Genomic DNA, 10,040 nt, shown 5'->3' on the forward strand with positions numbered 1-10,040 from the left:
TCAAGCTTTGCCGGGTCTTTCTTCATGTTATTCACATCATCTGGCGTGTCTACTCTATTGTAGATTTTGGTATCAACCACAAAGAGGCAAATCTTATCCGAGAGCCCTTTAGCAATATCGTTTATATAAATGTTAAAAAGAACAGGCCCAAGAACAGAACCTTGAGGCACACCCCTGGTAACATCCCTTTCCTTAGAGCGATCTCCATTGATCACTAACCTCTGTTGCCTTCCACTCAACCAGATCTTGACACAGCCCGTCACTTTGGGACCCATCCTGAGGGCACTCAGTTTATTTATTAGACGCCTGTGTGGACACTGTCAAAGGCTTTGCTAAAATCTAAATACACCACATCTAGCGCATTCCCTCTATCCAATTCTCCGGTCACCCAGTCAAAGAAATTGATCTGATTTGTCTGACAAGACCTACCTCTAGTGAATCCATGTTGCCTCTGGTCCTGTAATCCACAGGATTCCAGAAACTTCACCATTCTCTGATTTAAAAGCATTTCCATTAATTTGCTTACCACAGAAAACAGACTTACCGTCCTGTAATTCCCTACTTCTGCTTTTGTGGAGATGGACCACTCCAGTATTCTGGTACCACTCCCAACTCTAGTGACTCATTGAAAGTGTCAATCAGCAGACCCAGCAGAACTTCTTTCAACACTCTCAGATGTACACCATCCGGCTCCATCGCTTTGTCTTCCTTTAATTTAGCTAGCTCCTCACGAACACAACCCTCTGAAAATCGATCAGGGTCTACCTTTCCTCCACCCCTCATATGAGGAAAGAGAGAAATTCCATCCCCTTTATCATTACATTACATTACATTAGAGATTTCTATTCCGCCATTACCTTGAACTGCAAGGTAATGGTGGAATAGAAATCTCTAATGTAATGTAATAATAAAGGGGATGGAACTCCTCTCATATGAGGAAAGACTAAAATGGTTAGGGCTCTTCGGCTTGAAAAAGAGACGGCTGAGGGGAGATAGGATTGAAGCCTACAAAATCCTGAGTGGAGTAGAATGAGTACAAGTGGATCGATTTTTCACTTCGTCAAAAATTGCAAAGACTAGGGGGGACACTCGATGAAGTTACAGGGAAATACTTTTAAAACTAATAGGAGGAAATTTTTTTTTCCCTCAGAGAATAATTAAGCTCCGGAACGTGTTGCCAGAGGATGTGGTAAGAGCGGATAGCACAGCTGGTTTTAAGAAAGGTTTGGACAATTTCCTGAAGGAAAGGTTCATAGTCTGTTATTGAGAAAGACATGGGGGAAGCCACTGCTTGTCCTGGATCGGTAGCATGGAACATTGCTACTCCTTGGGTTTTGGCCAGGTACTAGTGACCTGGATTGGCCACCAAGAGAATGGGCTACTGGGCTTGATAGACCATTGATCTGACCCAGTAAAGCTATTCTTTTTTATTATTATTTATTTTATAATTTTATTTGTAATTTATAATTTTTCACAATAATTACCTTTTCTAGCATCACTATATCTTTCTTCAGATAAGGAGACCAGAATTGAACACAATACTCCAGATGAGGTTGCACTATATACAGGGGCATTATAACTTTCTTAGTCTTGTTAGCCATCCCTTTTTTTAATAATTCCCAGCATCCTATTTGCTTTTTTGTCTGCCGCTGCACATTGGGCGGAAGATTTCATCATATTGTCTACAGTGATACCTAGATCCTTTTCTTGGGCGCCAGTCATCAAGGTGAACCCTAGCTTCCGATATCTGTGATTCAGGTTATTCTTCCCAATGTGCATCACTTTGTATTTGTCCACATTAAATTTCATCTGCCATTTGGACACCCAATCTTCCAATTTCTTAAGGTCCACCTGCAATTTTTCATAATCCGCATGCGTTTTAACAACTTTGAACAGTTTGGTGTCATCTGCAAATTTAATCACCTCACTTTTCATTCCAATTTCTAGATCATTTATAAATAAGTTAAATAGCACCGGTCCCAGTACAGACCCCTGTGGCACTCCACTATTTACTCTCCTCCATTGGGAAAAATGACCATTTAACCCTACCCTCTGTTTTCTATCCGATAACCAATTTCTAATCCACAACTGAACTTTGCCACCTATCCAATGACACTTTAATTTTCTCAGGAGCCTCTCGTCAGGAACTTTATCAAAAGCTTTCTGAAAATCTAGAAACACTATATCAACCGGCTCACCTTTATCTACATGCTTATTCACACCTTCAAAGAAGTCAAGCAAATTTGTGAGGCAAGATCTCCCTCGGCTGAACCCAGGCTGACTCCGTGTCATTAAATCATGTTTGTCTACATGTTCCAAAATTTTACTTTTTTATAATTGTTTCTACCATTTTGCCCGTACCATACTTCCCATACATTGCCCCTTTTTCCCATCCGTGTAGAGGTATTCAGTGATTTACTTACCTGAGGGCTTATACTCACCCGAGGGCTTTGATCACCCTGCCCCATTACTTCTGGTTTAAAGCTCTCTTCAGTGGATTAGCCAGCCTGCTGCTGAAGATACTTCTTCCCTTCTTTGATAGATGCACACCATCCTTGCTCAGCAGCCCATGGAAAACAATCACATGATCCAGGTAACCAAAACACTCTTGATGACACCATCCAAGTAAACCACACATTCATCTCCAGAATACGAGCATCTCTACCCTGGCCTTTACCCTCAACAGGGAGGATGGACAAAAATACCACCTGCGCACCTGACTGTTTCACCTTCTCTCCCAGAGCCACAAAGTCACTTTTGATATATTCGCAAGGGTACCTGCAAGTATCTTTAGTGCCAACATGGGTGAACAGTATTGGATTATAATCATCAGGCTTGATGAGTCTCGGCAAGCTCTCCGTAACATCTTGAATTTTGGCACCAGGCAGACAGCATACCTCTTGTGACATCGTGTCTGTTCTGCAGATGGATGCTTCTGTACCCCTCAGAAGGGAATCGCCAACTACCACTACCTTTCGCCTCTTAGTGGTCACCGATCCCGTAATTTTGGGGATTTCAAGCTTTGGTCCTTCCTCTCCTTGGAATGCTCTCATCTTTACTTCCAGGACAGCATACCGGTTCTTTAGTTCAAGGGCAGGGGGAGTCACAATACCAATCTTGCAGGTTCCAGAACACCAACTACAGTGTAGTTCAGAAAACCTGACTCACCAATACAAGGGCCATTTTTAAAGTAAGAATCATTTGCATATATTAACAACCTAATTGGCGCTTTGGACTGGAACATTGCGAACATGTATAGACTTGTATGTAACCTTGCCTATCAGTGCCAAACTTTTCATTGCATCATACTTAATTTCAGAGGTATTTCATTAACCATGTCTTATCAACAATCCCACCAATTGTGAGGTGCAATTGGTGATTCATTTTTTAAATACAAGGAACGTACGTCCATCTGAAATTCACAGACAGCTAATTGCAGTGTATGGTGAAGGTGTAATGAATGAGGCAAATGTACAGAAATAGTGTTGGTTGTTTAACGAAGGGAGAGCAAACGTGCACAATGAAGCAAGATCCGGACACCCGTCTTGTCATCACTGAAGAATTGGAAACTGCAATTGATGCACACATTCAGCAGAACAGGAAATGCACAATTGATGAGCTTCATGCGGCTTTTTCTTATGTTTCTTGTTCTGTTGTTCATGAAATCGTCATTGAACACCTTCACTACAGTATTTGTGTGAGGTGGGTTCCAAGAATGTTGACATCAGAACACAAACGGGAAAAAAAAATGGCTGCTTCTTGAGCATTACTTGAGTACTACGGTGCCGAAGGAGACTAATTCTTGGACCGCATAGTGATGGGAGATGAGACATGGGTACTTCACTTCACACCAGAGACTAAGCGACAGTATCTTGAATGGCACCACTCACGTTCTCTGACCAAACCCAAAATGTTCAGACGCCTTCAACCATGAAATTCATGGTAACCACTGACATATAACAGAGCTTGTTGCTGGTAGACTTCAGGAAATCATGTCACGGAGCCTGTATCTCCTGTATGGAAACTAGATATGAATGTCTGATGAATGTGATACAAATTTACTGCTGGAGCACTTCATTGCGTTCCAAAAAAACAAGCAAACACCAGAGAGTGTCGTTCCAATGAATTCTCAGTTGTCTGAACAGCTCCCGGCGTAATTGTTAAAGATTTATTAACTGCCTTTTGGAAAAATACTGACCTAAGATGATATACTGCAAGCTTAACTGAACACAGGCACTTCAAATCACAGTAATAAATCATCCAACCAGACCTTTATAGTCTGGTAGTAACACCTAATTCTGTGTCAGCGAGCAGAGTTCACATCGAAACATTCCTGAAACCGGAGACATTACCGATGTACACTTCTCTTGGAGCCATCCCCCCATTCTCTCTTTGCCACACTGAACTCTTTACTTGAGGTGCCCTCACCTCTTCCCCCCACCCCAGATTAATCTTGAGCTCTCAACTGGGTCCCCTCCCCCTCCCCCAGTCCATCCTGCCTTTTCTTCCTTCACTGTAGTCACTAAAGAGGCGACTGCTCAGTTTCTTTCCTTCTCCAAACCTACAACCGGCTCCTCTCCTATTCCCTCCCATCTATCTCCCTGACTGTCATCCCTCCGATCTGTCCTATCTTCAATTTATCATTCTCCACAGTAACCGTTCCTGATGCCTTCAAACATGCCATAGTTACGCCTCTTCTCAAAAAACCCTCACTGGACCCCCATCTGCCCCTCCAACTGTCACCTCATCTCCCTCCTCCCCTTCTTATCTGAGTTCCTTGAACAAGCTCTTCACCGCTCTTGCCTGGACTTTCTGTTATCCCTAGGTATTTTTGACACACTCCAATCAGAAACTGCCCTTGCTAAAGCCCCTAATGACCCGTTCCTGGCCAAGTCCAAAGGATGCTCTGTCCTCATCCTTCTTGGTCTATCTGCTGCTTTTGACACTGTCAACCGCCGCCTTCTCCTTGATACACTGTCATCACTTGGATTTCGAGGCCCTGTTCTTTCTTGGTTCTCTTGTTATCTCTCATATCTCTAGCAATTTTTTTCTTTTGAGCCCCATACCTACCAAACAGCTGCCTTTACAGGATGTCACATAAGAGATTATTCCTAACAGATAACACAGGCCAACAACAACAACAACAGAAAAAAAGAAATGTCTTGGTGCCTTGGGTTTTTTGACTTGTTCCTGAGGTTATTTTGCACTGATTCAGAAAATTGCATTGGATAGACCACATCAGCTCTAGGTTTTTAGATATGGTTGAATTTCTTAATTTTTTTACCACTATTTAAAAGATCTCTTCTTCAGAATTGGGATGTCATAACAAGCTTTCTTTTTTGAATGGGAAATTTATGTATTTAAATTACCCACTTTTTTGTGTGCGTATAATAACCTTTGGTTCAAATTATTAATCTACTTCCTTTCCTATAATGCACACTGACATAAAAATATAAAGCTCAAATGACAAAATTGCCTTTGTTCTATTATCTAATATAATAAAACAGTAAGCCGCGCATGCGCACTTCCTATACGTGCGCCGGTTTTCCATGAGCTGTAGCGACCCATAGGAAGTGCACATGCGCGGCTTACGGTTCTGTTTTTCGGTCTGGCCTGCTCCCTGCCTTATTGCATTTTTTAGTTGAAAGACGCAGCGGTGGCTCCTCTCACGATCCCCGCCTGTGTCGGACTTCCGACGCAGGTGGGGATCATGAGAGGAGCCACCGCCGCGTCTTTCAACTAAAAAAAAAAAATACGGCAAGGCGAGCAGGCCAGACCAGACCGAAGCTCAAGACCGCGGGAAGGGAAGGGGGGGCCGACAAAGAAGAGGACTCCAGCCGCGAGGAGACAAACGGAGCAGCCAGATCGCAGCAGGCCAGAACGCGGGGAGGGGCCGAACGGAGCAGGCAAGATCGCGGTAAGGGAAGGGGTGGGGAAATGCTGCAACTGCTGCACAGGGACCTGGAGGGGAAGACAAATACTGCTGCTGCTGCTGCACAGGGAAGTCGGGGGGGGGAGGGAAATGCTGTTGCAGGGAAGTGGGGTGGAAATACTACTGCACAGGGAAATGGAGGGAAAGAATGACAGACAGCAGGAGGGAGGGAGACAGACAGAAAGGAAGAAAGACACAGGGGCAGGGAGAGGGACAGAAAGACAGACAGAAAAAGGGAGCCAAGGAGAGAGAGAGAGAGACAGAAAGAAAGAAAGACAGACATATATTCTAGCACCCGTTAATGTAACGGGCTTAAAGACTAGTATTATATAATTATGTGCAAAAAATTTAGATGGTAAACATGGTCTCCTTGGACTACATAAATTTATATTTCAAAGGTTTCTCAATCTGATCTGTTTAAAACAGTTACACATAGATTTAAATTCTAACAGATTTTTTCAGCTTTCTCTTCTGTTACCTAGTTTGTGTTTTTGTGTACAAATTAGCAGATATAATGAGAGTGGTTACATATTTCCAACTGTAGTTTTACATCCAAAACACTGGATTGTATAATTGTTTATATGTCAAATGACTGGGAAGTTTGTATCATAAATTTGTGCTTTTGGTATGAAATAAGCAGATTTTCATGTTGTACACTTTTCTTTTAATTTTTAATATGTTTCCTTCATGCTTAAAAGATATGAATTTAAACACTACATTAAAATATCCAGATTTTTTTAACAGGCGAGCAGAGTGAAGAGTAGTAAATGGCACATGTTCTGTATTTCAAAAACTGGAAGAGGTAAAACGCAGATCTCACAGACCTGACGGACCTTGCGGATCTAAAACCGCACGTCCTTAAAAATCTGAGGTCCGTGTCCGTGCCGCTCGTAGTTTCTGTCTCTTACAGACCTCGATGAGATTTGAGCGCTGACGGATCCGTCTAAGCATACGGAGGGAAAAGTATTAGGATCCGTCAGCGCTAAAATCTCTTTGAGGTCTGTCAGAGCCAGAGACTAGTGCTGGAGCGGCAGAACAGAAGCCGCCTTATGTATAGGTTTAAGTCTACTGGATCTTATTATAGTTTAAAGTAAGGGTACACTATAGTGGAGGTCTCTTTCAGGAGATCCAGAAAACCTGGCGCTTAACAGGGCTGTTTAACCGTTTTGCGCTCTGCTTATCCTTTAAGCCCGACATAGAATTTGGCTCTGACAGACCTCTATGGGATTTTAGCGCTGACGGATCCTAATACTTTTCCCTCCCTAAGCTGAGACGGATCCGTCAGCGCTAAAATCTCATAGAGGTCTGTAAGAGACAGAAAGTACGAGCGAAACAGACCTCAGATTTTTAAGGACGTGTAGTTTTAGATCTGTCAGGTCCGCGTTTTACCCCTTCCCCTCAAAAACTAGAGCTGATGGGAAAAAACTGGTGCCATTTTTGGAATCAGCAGATCTAATAAACCCAGAAACAGGTCTAACATTTGAGGCTTATTAATATTAAGGAGTTAATCATTAATTCCTTGTCTTAAAAAATCTACTTTGTAAATATACTCCGCAAGTTAGCACATCAATATATAAAGAGCATAAAATGCTATGTGAACATAATAAATATTAATTAATATAAGTGAAGTTGTCAGTCACCAACCGATCCGTGCATAAAGTACTATTAAAAGTACATGTGCCGGTTGTACACTAGGGACCATCATTGCATTTTCAGTCCCTTAACCTTCCGTAGTCAATGTTTATAATATAGATAATAGAAAAATCACTTATCTTCAAATGAATATAAGGAAGGCAGCACGGTATTAACTCAGCTCTGGCTCTCGTAACTGATTCAATCTCTATTAAAGAACCCCCCGTGTTCGAAACTCCCATAGCATCCCTTCGACTCGAGTTTCGCGTGAGTGTCATCAGGAAGGGGACACTGTGGGCTATGAGAGTTTCAAACAAGGGGGTTCTTTAATAGAGATTGAAATTAGTTACAAGAGCCGGAGCTGATTTAATACTGTGCTGCCTTCCTTATATTCATTTGAAGATAAGTGATTTTTCTATTATCTATATTATAAACATTGACTATGGAAGGTTAAGGGACTGAGAGTGCAATAATGAGGTGTCAGGTCAAAAGCGCGCCGGGACAAAGGTGCGCCCAGACAATTGAGCGCAGCGCGGAGGTGCGCGCCGCTCAAAATTACTGTTTTTAGAGCTCCGACGGGGGGGCATGAGGGGGGGAACCCCCCCACTTTACTTAATAGACATCGCGCCGCGTTGTGGGGGGTGTGGGGGGTTGTAACCCCCCACATTTTACTGAAAACTTAACTTTTTCCCTGTTTTTAGGCTGCTTCTCCTGTCACTCCTCTGCGCATTTCTCAATCGCTCACTGAGTGATTGAGTCGGTGGGTTTGCATGCAAATGATTTACACCTCCGTGCAAATCATTTACATGCAAACTTTTTTTTTTTCTTTTCAGGACACATTAATCTTTAATATTAATTATGTCACATCTGAACACGAATTGGAACAAAGAAAACATAATTACACAGGAGATCTTCGTAATGCAATACATGGGCTTTCAGTCCTGCTAACTCCATTCCGTTCTTGTTCTTTGGTTGTGAGGCCATGTAGACAATAGATGGCCCCCTCCTATTGTTAAAGCCATAGTTGTGCGGTACAGCAGTCGATCAGGAAGACCACACTTCAGATGTACTGGCACACCATCAGACTTCTGAAAGAATTTCTGTAAATCTGGTACTCTGTTTTGGCCCAGGTATTCATAGGGTGCTGCTGATTCTGATGCCAGCTTCGTGGGTGTGCCAAAAATCATAGCAGGGGTCTTGGAGACCACCCCAGCTTTTAATCCCTGCGGGCTGTAGGCGGAAGCGGGCCCAGTGCCACCCAGTTTCTGAGTGAAGCCGCTGAATTTGTAGGGGAGCAGCCGGCTGGCTAGCAGGAGAGGGACCGACTTCCATTTTACATGCAAACTTAATGGTGAATGAATCGCTGTTGGAAAATCGGCCAACGGCGTTTGAGTGGCTATTGTTAGTGAATCCAGGGATCTCAAAGTCCTCCTTGAGGGCCGCAATCCAGTCAGGTTTTCAGGATTTCCCCAATGAATATGCATTGAAAGCAGTGCATGCACATAGATCTCATGGGGAAATCCTGAAAACCCGACTGGATTGCGGCCCTCAAGGAAGGTCTTTGAGACCCCTGATCTAGGCCATAGTGACTGTCAGAAAAGATGTTCAGCAGATTTTTGAACAGATTGAAGGGGAGTGAGACGGTTTGGTAGGAGAAGCAAATTGCATTAATGTTGGTGTGAAGTGATGGGCATATGGATAAGGGTTTTGCTAGGGTGCTCAGAGAGGAAGAGATGAATTTTGGTGATGATAATAGAGAAAGAAATCTCAGACATTTCTGTTTAACCCAGACCATCAGAAGGTCTGTGTCATGAGCGACTGAGGGCAGGACTTGACAGAGAATGATTTTTCTTTAACACAAAACTTGAACGAGAGGTAATCGAAACTACAGGAAAAGGTAATGTATTGTGTTATTGCCCAAATGGGATGCCAAAAACTGATTATGTGTGTTTGTTAGCAGCTAGGAATTGAAGATTACAAATGAGTTTAAATAAATATGCTGGTAAAATTGTTTTTTTCAAATCTGTGGGCATTACTTCCCGTTTGTTTTCCGTGCTTTATTTTGTTTCTGCCGCTGGGAGCCACTTCCTCACCATTCAGCAAAAGGCTTTATCGGTCGAAAGCTGCCCTGACTCCAAGATGCATCGAGGGACAGCCAAGTTATCTGCGTAAATAGCTTTGAAAACGTCCCACCTCCAAAGCAAAAAGCTGACTCATGCTTTGTAATTAGTCCGTATCGATGGTGCCCCATTGGTTGGTTGGCGAGATGCTTACCGAGATCATCCAGTTTCTGTCGGCAAATCTCCAAGCAAAACCGCTCTCTTATAATCCGGATGGCTCCTAATGAGAAGGAACTAGGCAAAGGCAACCATTCTTATTCCATTCTGTGATGGTTTGAATAATTTTAGCGCACGTTGAAATAAAAGTGGTGATGTCCTTCAATCCTGCTACATCGATTGCTGTATGCTGAATATTA

General features: G+C 42.9%; 1 pseudogene; it reads right to left on the minus strand.

Annotated features, from left to right (window-relative positions):
- Positions 1–8,425: 8,425 nt before the first annotated feature.
- On the minus strand, positions 8,426–9,597 carry LOC117367895 (annotated as a pseudogene).
- Between the last annotated feature and the right edge of the window lie 443 nt (positions 9,598–10,040).

The sequence above is a fragment of the Geotrypetes seraphini genome, chromosome 10, assembly GCF_902459505.1.
Source record: "Geotrypetes seraphini chromosome 10, aGeoSer1.1, whole genome shotgun sequence".
NCBI classification, from domain to species: Eukaryota; Metazoa; Chordata; class Amphibia; order Gymnophiona; family Dermophiidae; genus Geotrypetes; species Geotrypetes seraphini.